This window comes from Ailuropoda melanoleuca, chromosome 11, assembly GCF_002007445.2.
Source record: "Ailuropoda melanoleuca isolate Jingjing chromosome 11, ASM200744v2, whole genome shotgun sequence".
NCBI lineage: Eukaryota > Metazoa > Chordata > Mammalia > Carnivora > Ursidae > Ailuropoda > Ailuropoda melanoleuca.
The window spans coordinates 44,085,262-44,105,756 of NC_048228.1; the positions used below are offsets into that span (position 1 = coordinate 44,085,262).

Genomic DNA, 20,495 nt, shown 5'->3' on the forward strand with positions numbered 1-20,495 from the left:
CATTATCTTCCATTTGAAAGATTCAGTTTGCTGTGGTCAATTTTTTAATGCTTCAGATTTAGCTTCAATTACCCATGAAAAATTATAGTTCTTGTGTATTAAATATTAAAGCATTCCTGTAAGATTGTACATTGTGCTTCCATTAAAAAAAGATAGCATAACTTGAGCTTTGGGTGCCACAATCTATGCTCAACTTTTTGCACCAAATCTTCCTTTTGCTAAAAGCAAAATCTATGGGGTTAGAATAGACTATAGAAATATTATGTCCAACAAATCAAGACCTCTAGACAGTAAGCAATTCTGTAAATTAGTAGTAGCTCAAAGGATGTAAAGAGAGTTGTCTCAAAGGAAAACTAAGAACACTACCTCAGAGCTTGCCCGGGGTAAAATTGTATTGACAGCCTGAAATCCTTATTTAATAGCAAAGCTAAATTAATTCACACGAAATGACACTATGAAATGATCAGAAAAATTAAGAACTGCTACAGTCAATTTAGTGCAACAGATATTGAGATGTCATCAGATTGACACCAGATTGACCTATAATATTGAATGATCCCCTAGAAGAAAAAGAAGCCAGGAGCTATACAAAATTTAAGTAAACAATTTTCAGGATTGTGGACATGAACATTTCAAAACTTTTGATAGTGCTGAGAAGTTTTACTTTAATATTGTCCTACAGACTCATGCCTACAAGACAGTGTATCTTAAAATGAAAATCTTTTTTATATTTTAAAAATTACTAAAATTCCTTGGGTTAGATCTAAGATAGCCTACCTTAATGCCACATTCAATTAGGTATCACATAGTGTTATCATAAATTTTGTTTATTAATCAAATCTCTCACCCATTCCACAAATATTTTCCACTCACTATCGGCCCAGTCAATATATCAGGTACTGAGGATACAAAGGTGAATAAGAAAGACCTCTGCAAAGTCTGCCAACCCCGTTTTAAAGAGAAATTGAGACATTAAAAGAAAGCAACAACAACTCTTCACATTTGCAAAACGCTTTTGACCATTGCTATCTTCAAAACTTTTTGTGAAGAAGCTGATTCCACACCCTTTTACAGATAAAGAAACTGAGACCCAAAAGTCTCAGGTAAATTGCTAAGGGTAACACTGCTAATAAGAGAAGCAGAACTTAAACTTGCAAATTCAACTTCAAAATTCAAATCATCCCATTGTATATTGCTTCAGTGTATGAGAGGGAAATGGATGATGGGCCCAGGAGTGGAACCTCAAATATTTAACCTATTAGAAATAATTTCTATCATCATACCCTCTGAGGAAAAAGAAAGAACAACACTGAATGTTAGAAGATGGGTCTAACAACCCAAATCATAACTTCTATCAGTCTTTCTCCTCTTGTAAAAAAAAAAGAAAAGAAAAGAAAAGAAAAAAAAATAGGGCTTACCACTATTCAGGGAGCAATGTGACATGGGGATAATTTTGTTCCATTTCCAACATCTAATACTTGGAATGCCCTCCTCCTGCCCTCAATATCCTGATTTTCTATAATTCATCTTGCCATACACCATCACATTTCTCCCAGTCCACCATTTCCTTCATGGCTTCCTTTGTTTCCTTACCTAGCTTTATAAACAGGATCAGCCATTTCCAAACTGTTTGTAGTAACTTCAAATCAATGTGATCCTTGACTCCTCAGCCCTGTCTTATTTTTATTATGATGGTGAAAATCAGAAACCATGACTACTGGGCTCACAGCACATTTTGGTCTCTTACTTGATCCCTGGCCAATCTGTTCTTCATCTCATTCTTCTCTTGTTTCCTCCTTAATGCTTTTTTGACTTCTGCTGTTTGACAACATTTTCACATTTCCCAAGGCTCCAGTTCCATTCCCACTGCCAAAATTCAATCCCTATCACCATCTCAACTCTCAGGAGTTGACTTAACCTTTCCTTGGGACACTAGAAAACAAGGATTCGTAGACGACAGTCCAAGGTCAAATTGAAGGCAGATGTTGGCAATGGAATATGGAGAATGGTAGAGTGAAGAAATGGCTCTATATTCGATCAACAGCCTGTCAATTGGCTCTAAGACTAGAAACATATGTAGAAGGTGCAAGTAATATCTCAAGGAACTTTACCTGGTGGGAAATAATGACAGTATCAGAAATGGCAGGTACCAATTGGTAGAGGACCTTAAAACACCATGGCTGAAAGCCAGTTGCCAGAGATCATCTCCTGTTCTTGGAAGGTAAGTATTGTGATTTTTTTTTAAGATTTTATTTTATTTTATTTTATTTTATTTTATTTTATTTTATTTATTTATTTATTTGAGAGAGAGAGACAGAGAGAGAGCAAGAGTGGGGAGGGGGAGAAGCAGACTCCCTGCTGAGGAGATGTGAGACTCAATCCCAGGACCCTTAGACCATGACCTGAGCCAAAGGCAGATGCTTAACCAACTGAGCCACCCAGGCACCCCTATGTGATTTTTTTTAACATCTAAGGAAGATAATAGAACGGAGGGAAACCCATTGAAGACCAACAATTGGAACAAAAATTTTTCTGTCTTCATCCTTTCTCCAGGTTTTCCTCTTCCCTTTTTGTTATTAGCATGTCAAAGTTACCATTATAATATTAAGATGCTATTTTACACAAGATAACTATACATAACCAAATACCTATACTTGTATTTAGCTTTTTAAGTCAAAAATATTATATCTAATACATGAATATGAATTTCATTAATAATGAATTAATAATGAATTTTTTTAAAGTATTCAATGATTAGACCTCTTTGGAATTTACCATTGTATTTGAGATAATGCAGGACTTCTAGTATAACCTAGGACTAGGGGTCTGTGTGTGTAATGGACTCTAATGGGATGTTCTGCCCAGCACCACTTCACCACCTTCTGGAGAGGAGCCTAGATCATCGGCCATAGTGCCAGGTTGCCTTAAATCTCAGTTCTATCATATCTTGCCTAAGTAACAAGACAAAATGTCTACTATTTCTGAGCTTGTTTTCTTTCTGTAATATTGAGGGATTAAAAACAGTACCTTCCTTAAAATATACCTGATACAGGTAAAATAATTTATATGTTGCCTGGAGTATAGTAAGCACCCAATAAATTTAAGGTAATATTATAATCATTCCAGGAACTGCTGCTCTTTCTCCTCAGCCACGTGGCTGCAAAAGAAACTTTCATGATACAAAGAGCAACCCCCTTTGACCATAGCTGACTGGTTTAGGATTGGGGCCCCCTCCCTAATGGAACTCATGAATCCCTTCTCATATTTGCATTCACTGTTTCTAAGACCTTGTGCTACCTGTTCAGGGAAACGCAAATACCTTTACTGAAATGTTAAGAAAATTTCAGAAAATAATTACAGTGTAGGAAAGTAGAGATTAAAATTCTAGTACACTTGAACTTTCATTTGAATTTCCAGCTGGATGGTACCTTAAGACTTAGACCTTTATGAGAGAAGGAAAATTCTCTATGGACAACACACCTTACTCCAGACTTGGGCTTCCCTTCTCTTCCCCAAGTTCTTTAAACAAATCACTCAACAATCTTTCCTTTTTACCTCTCCCCTAACCACCATCACTGAGAAGTATTGTCCATGCCAGTGGTTTTTAATCTGGGGCAATCTTGTTCCTCAGGGGCAACTGACAATGTCTGGAGACATTTGTGCTTGTCCCACTTGGCAGGGGGCAAGGGGAGGTTCCTGCTGGCATCCAGTAGTGGAGGCCAAAGATGATGCTAAACATCCTAATGTACAGGAGAGCCCTGCTTCCTAATAAAACATTATCTTGCCCAAAATGTCAATAATATGAATGTTGAAAAACACTGGTCTAAACCCAAACAGAAATGAACCTTTCCTCACTAGCAAAAAGTCTATTCTACCTTTAGAATCAGTGTTCTCTCATTATTATGTGCAAGAGTTTTAATTTCTTTCCTTATTTACCTGAATCCTACAGTAATCATATAGTACTACATTAGTCGTAAAGGTCATTTGTTATCCTGGGAATGGATCAGGATGATTACATCCATTTCATTCAGAATTTAACTATGATGGAGCTGGGAAGGGAAGTTGCCCATCTTCCCACCACAAGTGTATTCCAAGAAGACACAAGAGAGAAGGTACATTCTCTTAAGAAAGAATGTTGAGTTAGCGAGACAGGCATTGTGATTATTAGTGTTAAAAGAACTCTGACAAGGAAATAACAAACTTTATGTAAACTTGGTGGATGCTTTAAACAAGAATACCAACCACAAAACAGGTTGATGATATTAACTTTAAACAAAAGAGCAATTTTATTTGAGTAAAAAAAAAAGAGTGTATTTGGAAATAGCAGCGAAACTGCAATTGAGGACTAGCAAGCTATGGCAAAGCATAGGCAAGCCTAAAGAGACAAAGGGAAGGTCAGCTTTTACCAGGTTTTAGGAGAAAATATGGGTGGTTGTTCTGAACAAGTTTATTGGAGAAGGACAAGAGTTTGAAGTTAAGGTAATTTCTCATTGGCTGCAAGCAGTGGTTAGTGCCTTGTTGCTAGGACAGAGTGGGCTCTTCCTTCCTTTTCTTAAAGAAAGGATATAAATTCTATGTAAAAAGTGCCCTCCCTTGTCGACATTACCTTCCTTCTTCCTGCTGGGTTATACAGGCTGCAACGGTAGTATGTATGTCAGAGCTCCCCATAAGGGCTTCCCCACTCCACTTTAAATGAGGTTTCCTATATTTATTTTCAAATTGGGCTACAGTAACCAATCAAATTTCTAGAAAGTAATTATAAATAGTATCTCAGATTGAGCAAGTAGTGAACCTTGAAGAACCTGCAACTTGAAGTATCAGTCCTGCCTTATTTCACAAAAGATATCAATAGGATGAACTGTGATGATCTTGTCATGTTAACCTGGTCAAAAGGCTGGCTGAAGGGAAATTAACAGGAAGGTACATTGGGGCACCTGGGTGGCACAGCGGTTGAGTGTCTGCCTTCGGCTCAGGGTGTGATCCCGGCGTTATGGGATCGAGCCCCACATCAGGCTCTTCCGCTATGAGCCTGCTTCTTCCTCTCCCACTCCCCCTGCTTGTGTTCCCTCTTTCGCTGGCTGTCTCTATCTCTGTCGAATAAATAAATAAAATCTTTAAAAAAAAAAACAGGAAGGTACATTGAAGATGAATTCAAAATGAAATTTTGTTCAAAAAGAACTAGATAAACAGGCTTATATTATACATAGGCCACTATACATAAAAAGTTGGGAGAGCACACTAGATATTTTAAAATTAATGTTCTTGGCTAAAATGTGTAATGGGAATGAAAGGCAATCGAGCAAAAACTATAGGCTAATTTTTAGATCAGTAAATATATAAGACAGAGAGAACTGGGCCAGCAAGGAAGAAGACTGAGTATTCAAAAAATGTGGAAGAGTAAGTGATGCCAAACAAAGGTAAATTCAGTCAACTTGATCTCTGCAATGGAAAGAAATAGACATCAGGAAGGATAGTTGGAACCATCATTGGTCTTTGGACACAAAATCGGTAAAACTACCCAACTCATTTAGGAGAAAATGAGGTAAGGGCACGTGTAGAGTACAATCTTATTAACAAAGCTAAACTTGCATTCTTTATCCAAATTCACCCATCATACATCCCCTATCCCATTGGATAACACAATCAAAAACAATGACAAAAGAAACCATTTACTAGTCCATTTTGTACTGTCCAATACAGAAACCATGAAGTTATTTGTATGATAGATACAGAGATGTGCTGTTCAGAACCTTTTTCCAGGAAGGACTTGCTGTCTCCTACTCAGTTCCTTCCTGGAGCTTTGCATGCCTCCTTGCAGGAGGTCATGTCCTTCCTGGAGCAGCCTGACTGAGCAAGGTGAGAGAATAAAGGCTTGCCCATTCCAGCCCATTGCACAATGCTCAGATGGGATATTTGCTCAGAAGTTCCTCATTGGGTTGTCCAAAGTGTTGTTGGGCTAACATTGGGATTTGACTACTTCCTCTGCCCCATCCTACTTCCTCTCCTTTCCTTTCACCCTAGTAAATATTTTGCACCTCAAACTTCTCCTTAACATCTACTTCAGAGAACCCAACATATGACAATTACATTTGGAAGAATCTCAAGAGGTTCTTAGACCTTCCACTCAACAGCAATACCATCCCTTATGACTAATTAGCAATGTGAGCTTGGAGAAAATATTTAATCCCTCTAAGCCTTGATTACCTTATTGGTGAAATGATGTTAATAGTTACTACAAAGAACGATTGTAGAGAATAAATTTAAATAATGTATGTGAAAGGCTTAATATGGTGCCTGGCTCATAGCAGGTATCCAGTAATTACCAGCTCTACTCCCTTCCAACAACAGAAAAAGAAGAAGAAGGTGGGAAAAAAGACCAAATAATTTACAATGGATAAAGCTCTCTAAAAATTCAGAAATGGCAAAATTTGGAGCTATTGACAAAAGCCAGGTTTCTTTGTTGTTATGTATTATGTGTTGTTTCTAACATTATGAAGAAAGTTTCCTGGATTACAGTTTATAAACCTAGTTAATAAAGTAACCAAAGGCAGTAGAAAAATCATGATTAAGGAACAGGGGAAGATTCAAAGTAGTTGTAGCAAGAAGCATAGCCCCTGACCACACATAGATTGAATCCACCTACTCTCCTTCGCATCTGACTTACGGGAAGAAGTCTCTAGAGTATCGCTGGTCTGACATGGGCTGTCCTAGTAACTAAGTAGTAAGAATAGCTGCAGAGAAAGAGGATTATGTAGGATATAAGAGGAGCTAAACTCAAAGAGGGAACTTGGTAACTGGGAGAGTAAAATAAAAAGCGTTGAGTTATGAAATTCAGCAAAATTTTTCTCTATCCAATAGTACTTTAAAATGTCCCCCATGTGACTCTCTAGATCCTTGACATCAGGGCATGTAAGCTCTGCCAACTAGATGGAAAATACTGACAGCTAGGTTGTTGTAATAATATAGACAAGAGGCTAACTTGTAAAGTGCGAGATTGTTACTCAACTTGGAAAGCACAGAACGAGCTATTTCTTCAGGTATCCAGTCACCTTGGAAGCTGTTCATGGCACAGAGGAAAGCTTTAGGAGTAGACATTTCAGTTTTTATGTCTACAAAATGTTGCTTTAGCCCCACAGCTCCTAAGGAATGAAATAGTGTCAAAGATTTAATGCCTTTTCACATTAGTGATGTCAGCACAAAAATGGCCATCTTCTCTGAATAATTTATCTTCCCACTGCATAATTTTCTTATCTTTTTTTCTGCATTTTGGCTTTTTACTATAGATGGGGAGGTAAATGGCTGTTAGTCCCCGACAAAACCTGTGGAGCATCCTTCCCATCAATCAATTAAAAAACACTTACCTTACAGTCAACATGATTTATTTCTTGTTAATACAATTGTCTCACTATATCCTTCTATTATTATACCCTTAATTCCATTAGCCATTCACTTAATGCTCGCTTTAAGACTGACCCCCAAAGAGCTTGGAAGAGAGAGGGAAGTCCTTCTAATAGTGGCATTGCCAATAAACTCTGGAAGCTCTTCTCCTAAAGCCTTGTAGGTCACGGAAAAGATAGGTCACAGAATATATCCTGCCTGAAAAGAATAGAGTAATCTTTCATTTATTTGTTCTGATGGATACTGCTTGATGGTTTAAAAATCCTTAAGAGCTCTTATCTTAAAAGTCAACACAATAGGTTCACAAAGCATAATCCTACACACTGCATAGGGATGGGTGAGACTACCAAGATTTCCTTAAACAAATTTAAAAAGGGGGAAACAAAGAAAAAAAAACCTATCTGTATTGTTTGAAGATTAATGGCTTGCTTAAGGGTGGAGCAAAAGGTTAACCTCTTAAATACTTAAGTGACACAAAAACATTGTAGTGTTATTTCTCAAGGTGGTGGAGTTTCATGTTCTCTAGCAAATTTCTTCCATTTGGGTTGAAATTTGAAAGCTCCAGAAAGAGGCCCTTGTACTGCATTTCTAAAATTCCACATTGAACAGCTGCTATGATTTTTTTTTCAGTGAGGATGTATGCTTTCTTTTTGAAATTTAATTGCATGAATGTCTTCATATAATATACAAGCACATACATTTCTTTATCAATACATATTGGATAAAGTTGTATGTAGCAGGCACTATTGCTTGCCTAATAGCCTTTTCTCTCTGCTTCCTTGCAAATAGAAACACAGTTTTATTCAGGTGTCCAGCCTTCAGAAACAAGGTTCCCATCCCAAGCCTAAGGGTCAATCTGGTCAGTATAACCAGTACTGGACATTCCACAGCCCCTACTGGTCATTGATGTTGGGGCAGGCCTCTGGGATACGTTTCTTCATTTTTAAAAATAAACAAATGAATCATGGAACACTACATCAAAAACTAATGATGCACTGTATGGCGACTAACATAACATAACAAAAAATTTAAAAACAACAACAACAACAGAACATAAAGCATGGACGTGATTGTGACTACCTGTGATGCCTGGAGTTTGGGGGAGAGGTAGACAAGAACATAGCAAACATCCTGGGGATGACAGATTAGAAAGACAAAACATATCTGTTTCCTTGATAACATAATTTATCCCTGGAATTAATCAAACTGGCTCTACCCTACTTCAACACTTCTTGTTATAGGAAAGAACACATATACTCATTGTATAAGCCAGTTAAGTCAGTGCTATCTGCTAACTACAGTGGGAAGCATCCTTGCTGGATGACACAGGCACTTTTTAAAATCGCAATCTATATTTTTCCTTTTTGCTTCCTCTCCTTTCCCATCTCTTTCCCTTCTTTCATTGCAAATTACATCCCACTCAGCCCTGTTCTGAATTAACCTACGTTAAAAACTTAGAATATGTCCACCTGTATTTTTCTCCATGTACACTTAATCATATACAAACATGTATAAATGCACATATACCTACATATATATTCATGCATACACATTGGTGCACAAACATAAAGGTTATGGCTTTACAAACAAAAATAAGATTGCATCACGCACATTCTTTTGCATCATGGTTTTTTCATTCCACAACGAATGTGGAAATTTCTTCAGGTCAACTAATATAGCTTAAATGCAACACAGGCTCAGTAACATTCATAGTGAAGGTGTGAAAATTCAAGTTTCCATATTGATAGTCGCTTCCTTGGTTTTTAACTTTTGCTGAATACACAATGAGTTAATATAAGCATTGGACACAAACCCTTTCATACTGGTGCTTTTATTTATGTGGGTTAGATTCCAAGAGTGAAAGTTGAAAAAATGATGCATTGTCTTTTTAAGAATTATTTTCCTAGAAGATATCATGATTCACAGTTTCAACAATATAGGAGAGAATCTTCTCTCCAAATGCTCACCAGCACTGGGTTTCACTTTCTCAACTTTTGTCATTGGAATAGGTTCAATGGATAGCTCATGTTTACTCTAATTTGTATCTTCCTCTCTGCTGGCAAATTTAAGTGTATTTACATATGTTTGTTGACCATTTGAATCGGCTTCTCCAGAAATAGTATATTCTTATTTCTGCCCATTTGTTGTTGCTGTATGGCTAGTCCTTTCATTTGTAAACTTGTAAGAGTTCTTTATATATTATAGATGATAGCTCTTCGTCATCTATGTTGCAAATATTGTCATAAAGTCAATCCTTTGTCCGTGGGTATGGTATCTTTTCTAAATATAAACTTTAAATTAGTAAATATGTCCCACTTTTCTCTTCTAGCTTCTGAGTTTACAATTAATAGTAAGAACATTGTTCTACCTTACCTTCTCTCCTACTTGTACGTATAAGCCTGTTTCTTACTTTACAAACTTAAATTTGTTTTAAAATCCTGCCACGAGTTAAAGCGCTGTTAAATTAAAAATATTTCAACTCATAGAAGCAGAGAGTAGAATGGAGGTTGTCAGGAGCTGGAAGCAGGAGGAATTGGCAGTATTGTTCAAAGAGTATAGAGTTTCAGTCAAGCAAAATGAAAAAGTTCTAGAGGTGTGCTGAACAACGATGTGCATATAGTTAATATTGTACTACACACTTAAAACTTTATTAAGAGGGTAGATTTCACATTGTGTGTTTTCTACCACAATAAAAAAAATTTTCCACTAATTTTAAGAAGAAAAATTATGATGCATTTCATCATGACTCAGGAGATACCCAAATAATTTTCATAGATAGAAAAATGTGCTAATTAAACAATGAAAGCAAGTATGCATAAGTAATAAACAACAATTGGAAAGCAAGTACAGTTCACACATAAAATGTATTATGTTTTGGACTCTGTTTTTTTCTTCTTTCTTTCTCATTGTTTTCACCAATTTTTAAAACTTTTGGGAGGTTCATGATTACCTCATGTTCAAATTGTCCAGAAAAGTGTTTTTAGATAAAAATAAAAGGGAAATAACATTTCGAAATTTAGAAATAGTATATGTGCATGACAGATTGAAAATATGTAGAAGGTATTACCTCCTCATCCCTCTCCCTTAATAGATGTATACAAAGCAAAATATTTTGGACCTACCCAAACAAGACACACAATTCAAATTTATTATATACAATTCTCTCTCTGACTGAAAACTACTGTTTTTAGTAATTGGTATGTCTTTGCCTGAAACCATAATATTAAAGTATCACTTCTTTTAGTCCATTTATTTGGTATTTTTTGGGTGAGAAAGCTATCCAGAAAATGGCATATCATTTGAAGAGCCATTATGGCTAAGTTGTTAACTGAATTAGACATTCTGAGGGGGAATTCTGCATTCCTTAGATTTTCTTAAAGGACTTTAACTATTTTATGTTTTGCATTTATTTCTTTAATCCATTAGGAATTTATTTTTATATATGGCACAAGAAAGAATTCAACTCAATTTTCTTTCAGAAGGATACTAGTTGAGCTAGCATCATCTATTAAATATTACGTTTTTAAGATATTAAATATATATTGTATTTTCATATATAGTTATATCTGTATATGTATTTTGTTCTGTTCCACAGATCTTTTTGTCTATTCCTATGCTCATATTCTGCTTATTACAGTGATTTGTAGTATATTCTAAGAGCTATTAATACTACTCCTTCTTATTAGTCTATTCTATTTTTTTATTTTTTAAATTTACTTATCTATTCTCATTAATTTATTCTTCCACATAAAATTTTAAATAATTTTATATACAACTCTCATACCTCACAGAAAATCTGCTATGATGTTTAGTGGAGTTCCATAAGTGAATATGTCAATTTAGTGAGAATTGGAATGTATGATATTAAATTTCCCAACCATGTACAAGACACATCTTTCAATTTGTTCAGACCTTGATCTATATCCTTCCATGATTTCTTTATGGTCTATTTAATATGGGTCCTTATTTGTTGAATTTATTTCCTGAAATTTTATTGTTTTTGTTACTATTGTAAATGAAATATTTTGCCATTTCCCTTTCTAGATTTTAATTTTTAGTGTAGAGAAAAACTAGTAATTTTCTAAATTTATCTTATAGCAAGTCAACTTATAAAATTATCTTATTAATCCAAGTATGTCATTTTTACTAGAATTCCTTAGATCTTCTGGGCATATATTTATATTAACAAAAAGAGTAAGTTTTTAATGTTTTTTTAATATTTAATGTTCTATTTTTAGAGTTTAAAGCAGTTATTTTATTATTCTTCTCTTATTGCATTACCTAGACTCTCCAGGATTGTATTGTGTAAGGGTGATAGCCAGTATCTCAGGTTGTTAATTTTAATCTAAGAAGTTTTAATGTTTAGAATAATCGTTACTTTTTAAAAGTAGTCTTTATTATAGGTAGTATCAAAAGAATCTTATTTTACTCACTGTTTTTATATACAATGGAATATTACTCAGCTATCAAAAAGACGATGTCTCAACATTTGCTGCAACATGGACGGCACTGGAGGAGATAATGCTAAGTGAAATAAGTCATGCAGAGAAAAACAATTATCATATGGTTTCTCTCATCTATGGAACATAAGAACTAGGAAGATCTGTAGGAGAAGAAAGGGATAAAGAAAGGGGGGAGTAATCAGAAAGGGGAATGAAGCATGAGAGACAATGAACTCTGAGAAACAAACTGAGGGCTTCAGAGGGGCGGGGGATGGGGGAATAGGATAGGCTGGTGATGGGTAATAAGGAGGGCACGTATTGCATGGTGCCCTGGGTGTTATATGCAACTAATGAATCATCCAACTTTACATCAAAAACCAGGGATGTACTGTATGGTGACTAACATAGTATAATAAAAAAACATTAAAAGAAAAAAAAAGAATTGGTGTGTAATTTTATCAAATGGCTGTCAGTATCTACTTATATCATAGGATTTTTTTTCATTTATCAATATATTACATATTATATTTTTCTGATATCGAGCCATTCTTGCATTCTGGAAATTAACCATGCAAAATTCTATTTATTCACATTTTACTTGGGAGCTTCCCTTCTAGGTTTCTACAAGAGATTAGTCTATAACCATCTCTCATCTTCTCTCTCTCAGATTTTGATATTTAAGTTTATTCTGGCTTTATATATTTCACTGGGCTTATCAACCTTTTCTACAACTTGGAATAAGTTAAGTAACTGAAGTATCAACCATTCTTTAAGGAGAGATATAATTCAGCTGGAACTCCCTGATAGTTTTTTTCTATGCTGGATCTTTACTCAGTTTTCAACATCTTCTAGATTTATCAGACAAGTCAAGTGTGCTACTTCTATTGAATCAATTTTTGTGATTTATATTTCGCTAGGAAGTGTCTAGATTTTCAAATTTATTGTCATAGAGTTGAATGTAGTATTCTCTTATAACACTTTAAATGCACCTGTGTCCATATTCATGTCACCTCTCTTGTTCATGGCATTGTATATTCCCCCTTGCATTCTTTTATTCTTAATAATTCTCAAAAAGTTTATCAATTTTGTTGATCACTTTAAAGCATCAGGTATTTGAATTTCTTACTCCTTCTTCTTTTTTGTTTTGCTTTTTTCATTGCTTTTGTTTTCTATTTCATCTTTTTTCTCCTCTCTAGTTCTTTTTCTTTTTTTTTTCCTCACCCTATGACTACAAACTTCCTTTACTTTTAATTCTCTAATAACAAAATTATTTAGGGTTATAATGTTTCTTTGTAGAACAACTTTTCAGTGTTGCTAGGTTTTGATTAAAGACAATTACGATTTCCAGTTTTCTAGACAATCAAAGGCAAACTGCTATGGCCACATAGGTCAAAATATATAAACACACAAACTGAAACAAAAAACTAAGGTGTAATAAGACATTTAAGGTAATGTGCAGTAAAGGACAAGTTCATTTGTGAGTGGAGAGTATACACACAATGCGAGCCAAGGTCAGGAATAATTGTCATAATGACTGTCTATTTAAAACCCTCTCACACTGGGCCACAAACTTATAGTCATACTGACACTACCACTACAAGGTTGGTTTTCAAATAAGTGTATTGAAGCAGAAAATAAAACTTTCTTAGCAAAATCAGGAGAGTGTTGGTTAAAAATTCATTCAATAGGCAGAGATATGAGTGAGTGATCAAAACACTATCTTTGTCAGCTCAGGTTGCCATTTATTTCTCACAGTTCTGGAGACTGGAAGTCCAATATCAAGGTGCCAGCAGAGTCAAGTTACGATAAGGGCTCCTTCCTTGGGTTACAGACAGCTGCCTTCTCACTCTATCCTCACATGGCCTTTCCTGAGTGCATGCAAAGAGAGTGAAAAAGAGAGAAAAAGAAGAGAGAGAGCTCTCTGGTGTCTCTTCCTATAAGGGCACTAATCCCCCATGACCTCCTCTGAACCTAATTATTTCCCAAAGGCCTCATCTCTAAATATTATCACAGTGGGGCTTAGGACTTCAACACAGGAATTCTAGGAAGAGCACAATCAGTCACCAAATTGGCAAGCACCAAGTTAACAAACAGTACTGCAGAATGGTATGCCTAATTTTTTTTGTCTAATTAACCATCTTACTCTTTGCTTTCACCAAATCCCATTAATTATATTCCTTGAAATATAAGATGAAATGCAGAAATGCCAACATTTGTGGAAGTAGGAAACAAACCTTAACATGGTATTCTTGAAAGCTGAGGACCATTCCATACTCAACAAGCAATAAACCATCTTTAAGCTCCTCTTTTCAATTCAGTTCCTAGGACCGCCTATGGACTTTTATTAAGTCTTCCTGGCAAGCCTAGAAGAACAGAAGTGTGGAGGGGAAAAAAATGTATTTTGTATAGTCTGCCCCCAGAAGCTTCAGAGTCACAGAAATTCTTTTCACAGTGGGGGACTGTGAAAGCCTTTTCAGAGGCATGTTTGTGCTGCCCTTCTAAAAAAGAAAAAGTCAGACCCTTAGCCTGTGGCTCCTCTCCACACTCTGTGAGGTGAAGGCGCCTGCTCTGCCTCTGATTATAACATTTAAGCCTAGAGGGCTGGCCGCAGAATTCTATGCATCATTTAGGACTTTGATGCTGAGCTGAATTCAGAGGAAAAAACGTCTCTACCAGTCTGGGGTTGCTGCTGACAAGGAGGAATATTGATTGGGGTGATGACAGAGCTCTCCTGGTTCAACTCCTCATGCTGGGAGGCTCTACTCCAGTCTTTCTAAATCATGATTACCTCTGTGCTGCTAAAGACTATGCCTCAACCAGGTCAAACCGAAGAATGAAAGGTTTTCCTAAAACAAGCCTACAGCGGGAATGAGTAGGTGACAGTATTTGTAAGGTTCATATGCTGTACTTTCACTTTTTGAGTTTAGAAAGGGAGCTTTTATGCTGGTGGTCTGGTGTTGCTTGAAGCAGGAGAGTTTGCGATGATGTTCCGGTCTGGTTTCTGTGACATCACAGCACCAGGTTTAGTTACCACATTTTGTGACAAGTGTCACATTAGTTTTGCTTTAGATAATCTGGACTTTGCAACCATGATGATTCATAAACTTACACCAGGCTGCTTAGATTTAAATCCTGGGTCTCCTCCTTGCTTGTTTGGCCAGTTACTTAACCTCCTTGTGTCTCAGTTTGCTCAGCTGTACAATGGGAATAAAATAGAACTCACTTAATGGAGTTGTTGCAACAGTGGCTACCCAGCCCATAGTGAACACTGGGTAAGCACTAGCTATTGTGATTGCTTCAGCATGCTAAGCACACCCGGTGTCTCCTCTAAAAAATAGAGCCTCGACAACAGCATTCTCAACAATGAAAATACTTGCAGTTCAGAGAGAATAGCTACAGGGAGAGGAGTGCCTAGTTGTGCCTACATGTAAAGGAAAGGATTATGCAATTCAGTATGTTTATTAAATCCCTATATCCATCCTCCTAATATGTTTTAATAACTTGTAAACATTTAAGTTTCAATGAAAACTCATTTACATAGTTAATTTACATATTCGACTCCTGATTTTTTTACCAGCAAATATTGTCCAAATAACAATTCCAATTGCTTTTCTATGCACCACTGGTTTAGGGACGGATGCATGTATCAAAATACAATAAAGTAAAATCACCATACTTACACCCATAGTTTCCCCCTTTAACTCGATGGTCTTAGTGACCCCTTTTACAAGTTTAATGTGTATTCTTCCTGAATTTTTCTCTGTGTTTGTAACAGACAAGTCACACGCACATACACACGCAGCTATATACCTTGCATTTGTATGTGTATGTATTTACAACAGAGGGTCATGCTGGGCATACCAGTTTGCAGCTTACTCTTTTCCTTTCACAGTACATCGTGAACCTCATTCTATGTCAGGACACATAGGTCCATCTCTTTCTTAAAGATTGCCTAGTAATCCATTACATAAACATATCAAAATCTACTTAAACATTCCCCTTTTGACACACAGTTAGGTTTTTCTAATTTTTTTATTATAAATAGTGTAGCAATAAACACTCTTCTATGCAGATCTTTGTCTGTTCTTTAAATCGATATGCATCTTCTGAACATACAGCAACTATAAGCAAGGAAGACAGCCCGCAGGTGGAAAAGGAGATTATAAATGTGCTGCATGAAATAATACTTTAAAAAAGAATTAAGGCATTTACCCATAGTTCAATTAATTTCTCTTTAATTCTTTCATCTCCACTTACTTCCCCCAAAGATATAGTTTTAGGACACATATTTTTATTATTGCTGCCAATATCCACAATTCACAATAACCTAAGAGTTATCCCAAGAAAGGTTACATAACGGGCACCTGGGTGGCTCAGTCCATTAAGCGACTGCCTTCAGCTCAGGTCATGACCTCTGGGTCCTGGGATTGAGCCCCGCATCAGGCTTTCTGCTCAGCGGGGAGTCTGCTTCTCCCTCTTGCTCTTTCTCCCTCTGCCCCTTCCCCCCTGCTCATTCTCTCTCTCTCTCTCAAATAAATAAATAAAATCTTAAAGAAAAAAAAAGGTTACATAAGTCAATGTGTTATACTTGAAATTTACAAAGAAATGAGCTATATTGTATCAGGAATATTTTTCTTAAATGGAAAATTATTAATTTCATTTAAAATAAAAGGAAAGCAAGATCGTTACCCAAAACTACAACCCCCAAGAGCATAAAAATAGAAATTATCAATCACTCTAATCCTGGATCTCTAAACCTTGGCATCATTGGCACAACGAGGACCATCCTGTGTATGGCAGAATGTTCAACAACATCCCTGGGTTCTACCCACTAGAAGCCCGCAGCACCACCCTCAGTTGTGACAACAGGTCTCTGGACATTTCCACACAGAGAGAATTGTCCCTGATTGCGTACCAATGTAATCCTGCCTCTCAGAAGAAAACAAAAAACAAAAAAACTCTGCTAACAGTTTGGTAAATAGCCATCCATATTTTTAATGCAAATAAAAACTTCTTTTACACAATTGAAAAATATCCATACAGGCAATTTTTTTGAACTCTCTTTTTTTTTACTTAACAATATATCATGGACACCTCTCCATGTCAGTAGTCATGGACTTACCTTATCAATTTAACATGTACATTTAATTTTCACTGTATGAATTCACCATGATCATATATTCAAGAACATTCCATTTATTTTCCTTTATTATTTTCAATTCAAAGTAATGCTGGAATAAATCCACCTACAGTTACGTCTCTGCACATTTTCCATTATTTCTTTAGTTGCTGCTAGGGCAAAGAGCATACATGTTTTTTAATACCATACTTTTACTACAATTTTCAATATATTTTTCATGTGAAACAAACGAAATATTGACCTGGGGCATACTGTCGGCCATTTTTTCTCTAAAAAAAATACTAAGTAAATTCCTTCCTCCCTTACACACTGACATGCATTTTCCTGGGAGGAAGAAAGGGAAGGCTACCTTCCTCAGCCCTACTTTCTGGTTAAGGAAGTCTTCACTAAAGCTTTGACCAAGGCAGCAGATCCTTTTTTTCTACTGAAGATAAAAACGACATGCAACTGGAGGAGATAATGCTAAGTGAAATAAGTCAAGCAGAGAAAGACAACTATCATATGATTTCTCTCATCTATGGAACATAAGAACTAGGAAGATCGGTAGGGGAAGAAAGGGATAAAGAAAGGGGGGGTAATCAGAAGGGGGAATGAAGCATATGAGACTATGGACTATGAGAAACAAACTGAGGGCCTCAGAGGGGAGGGGGGTGGGGGAATGGGATAGACCGGTGATGGGTAGTAAGGAGGGCATGTATTGCATGGTGCACTCGGTGTTATATGCAACTAATGAATCATCGAACTTTACATCAGAAACTGGGGATGTACTGTATGGTGACTAACATAATATAATAAAAAAAAAATCAAAAAAAAAACCCAAAAGACGTGCAAAAGCCCGGCAACTCATGCACGCAAAGGTGACAATGAAAATACTTGTGACTGAGAGAAAATAGTTATTGATGAGCTACAGAGAGGGGAGCACCTTGGTCTTACTTCTCACCTTGTCACCAGAGACAGCTAAGTTGTGAGGTTAAATTGAAGTTGGTAAATACACAATTATTCAGCTTGTGTCTCAGTAATAAATGTGCCTCGAGGCAGTGAACCTGCCAGTCCTCAGAGCACTACTTTGCTGATTAAGGAGATAAAAATAGGATATTGTGGAAAGGGTCACTTCAAAAGTAATGAATCCTTATTCTGTCACTGTACTTTGCCGACAGGGAAAAGAAGTTTAACAGGGACGAGGCATCCTGGAATATCCAGGTGGCAACGTGGAGGAGGGCAAATCAGGGATGACCATTTCTAGGCCATGAGAAAACAGCAGGATCTCTGATCTCCGAGAAATGACTAGAGCGGTGAATTAAGTACATCTCAGGGAGAAGCCTTATTAAATTAGCCTAATACCTTATTGCATGATCAATAACAATGTATTTATTTTGTACTATGGCCTTGAGTGACTTTTCATTAGGAATTTAAATGACCTTAGAAAGCTACTGAGTATCAATTTAGAATACTTTCAGGAGATATTAGCCTGGCCTCGGAGCAAAAGATGAGTGAAAATGTGGCTCGTTATTTAAGCCAGAAAGGAAATGTCAAAAAACATTTTGCCTTGGCACAGAGGGAAGTATCTCAACTTGTGTATCCAACCCAGTGATATTCTTCTGTGTTTTGGATTCCCGGTTACAGAACAAAATAGATCAGATGACTGTTGGAAGACAGAAGTTTGTAAGATTGGAAAAAAACGGACATATTGTTTTAAGGGAAGATGTCAATGAATCTCCAGGATTCTGTAACATATCCTGTCAGTGCTCTGCCCATGTTCCTTATGACTCCTTTGCCATTTTTATGCCCCAGGACTCTGGGTGGGTTTTCACTCCCAACAGCACCTGCTGCCCTCAAACTATCAAAAAGACTTTGTGGGACCCTAAGTGTCCATCCTGGTGGTAGCCTTGACCGGTATAGACCAGGGTTTCTCAGCCTTAGCACTATTGATATTTGGGGCCAGGTATTTATTTGGGGGGAGCTGTCCTGTACATTATAGGATGCTTAGCAGATTCCCTAGCCTCTACCCACTGGGTACCAGTATCACACTACTCCCAATGTGACAATCAAATACGGCTCCAGACATTGCCAAGTGTTCCCTGGGGGACGAATCATCCTGGGTCGAGAACCAGGGTATAGAAGTATAAATACTTCAGCTCCCTTGTCCCTGATCGGATCACTCTGAAATGTGACCAATGCTAGCTCCAGAGGCCGCCGAGGGGTCACCCTCTATGGAGTTTTGCTTGCTACCACACTCTTGCTCAGCCTCCCTCTCATCTGGGTCCCACTTCCCAAACCCCCTATTAGTCTTCCCCAGGAACACTTCCCAATATTCACACAAATCCTCATCTCAGAATCTACGTGTGGGGTGCCAACCCAAGGTGGACTCCCTAACAATTGAGATGCTAACTAGATGATCACAGAGTTAGATGACACTATTTTAAACATCTTTGCTGGCTTTCTTAATGCTCCCTACCTTCTACCTTTACTGGAAGTGTCAATTCCTACTCGGGTTATACTTTAAAATGAAGAGAAAAAAATACTGTTGTTTCCAAAGCATTTTCTTCTGTGTATTAACATCCTAATCCCATTCTTTCTTTCTCCTTTTCTCTGTCTCTCTCTCCCTCTCTCCCTCTCTCCCTCTCTCTCTCTTCTATAAGCAGGTTCTCCTTAGCCTAACTAAGCAAACACCCTTTTGTTTTCATCACTTCGTCCCTTTAGAGCAGCAAGGTGAGTTTTCTTTGGCCTCTCTGGTCTCCCACTTACTAGTCCAGAATCTTTGTTTTCTCTCCAGTCATTCACCAGCCTAATCTTTACCACATCTTCCTTGAAATGCTCCAGGCACTCTCCACTCTTTTCCTCTTATTTTACCCACTTTCAACAGTAATACTTTGTTTAATATTCATTAACATTCTCTCTCTCTCTCTCCCATGTTTTAAAATCTTCACTTGCTATCACTTTTTATTACCTTTTTCCAACTGGGTTTCAATAAAATAAGAGAAAGAAAATGGAGAAAATCCAAGAAAGTTTGGATAAGCTCGAGCAGTTTGAGATATTAAATGTCTTCACACATAATTTTAGGAGGAGAGACAGATCAGAAGATAAAGCAGGCCGCTGTCAATGTGTGGCTGTCCTCACAGAGACAGCAGCAGTGTGAGCACACCTCTTCCCTGGCTGCCACTTTCCTCTAAATCCCTATTTACTACTCAAGACTTCAGAATGAGATCTAGAATGCCACTAGTCTGGTGCCTTTCATTTTACAAGTGGCCTTGAGACCCATCTCAAAATGAAGATAAAAATAAAAATGATCCCCTTCTGATGACCCTCCTAAGCCAAACGAATAAAATCAATAAAAATGCAATTAATTTAGATTCATTTGGACTGAAGAATCAAGGGACAAAATAAGGAAGCATATTTGCCAGGGTATGTGATGTAGCTTTTGGCCAGAAATCCTGCTTCCGAAAGCATCCACCTCAGATATAGTGGCAGTAATAAACTCCCTGTGTCTTATACACCCATAAATCCTTGTACCAACC

General features: G+C 36.9%; 1 pseudogene; it reads left to right on the plus strand.

The window, feature by feature from the left end:
• The first annotated feature begins 2,176 nt into the window (after positions 1–2,176).
• The window catches only part of LOC109488922, a 70,663-nt pseudogene continuing 52,344 nt past the window's right edge, over positions 2,177–20,495 (plus strand).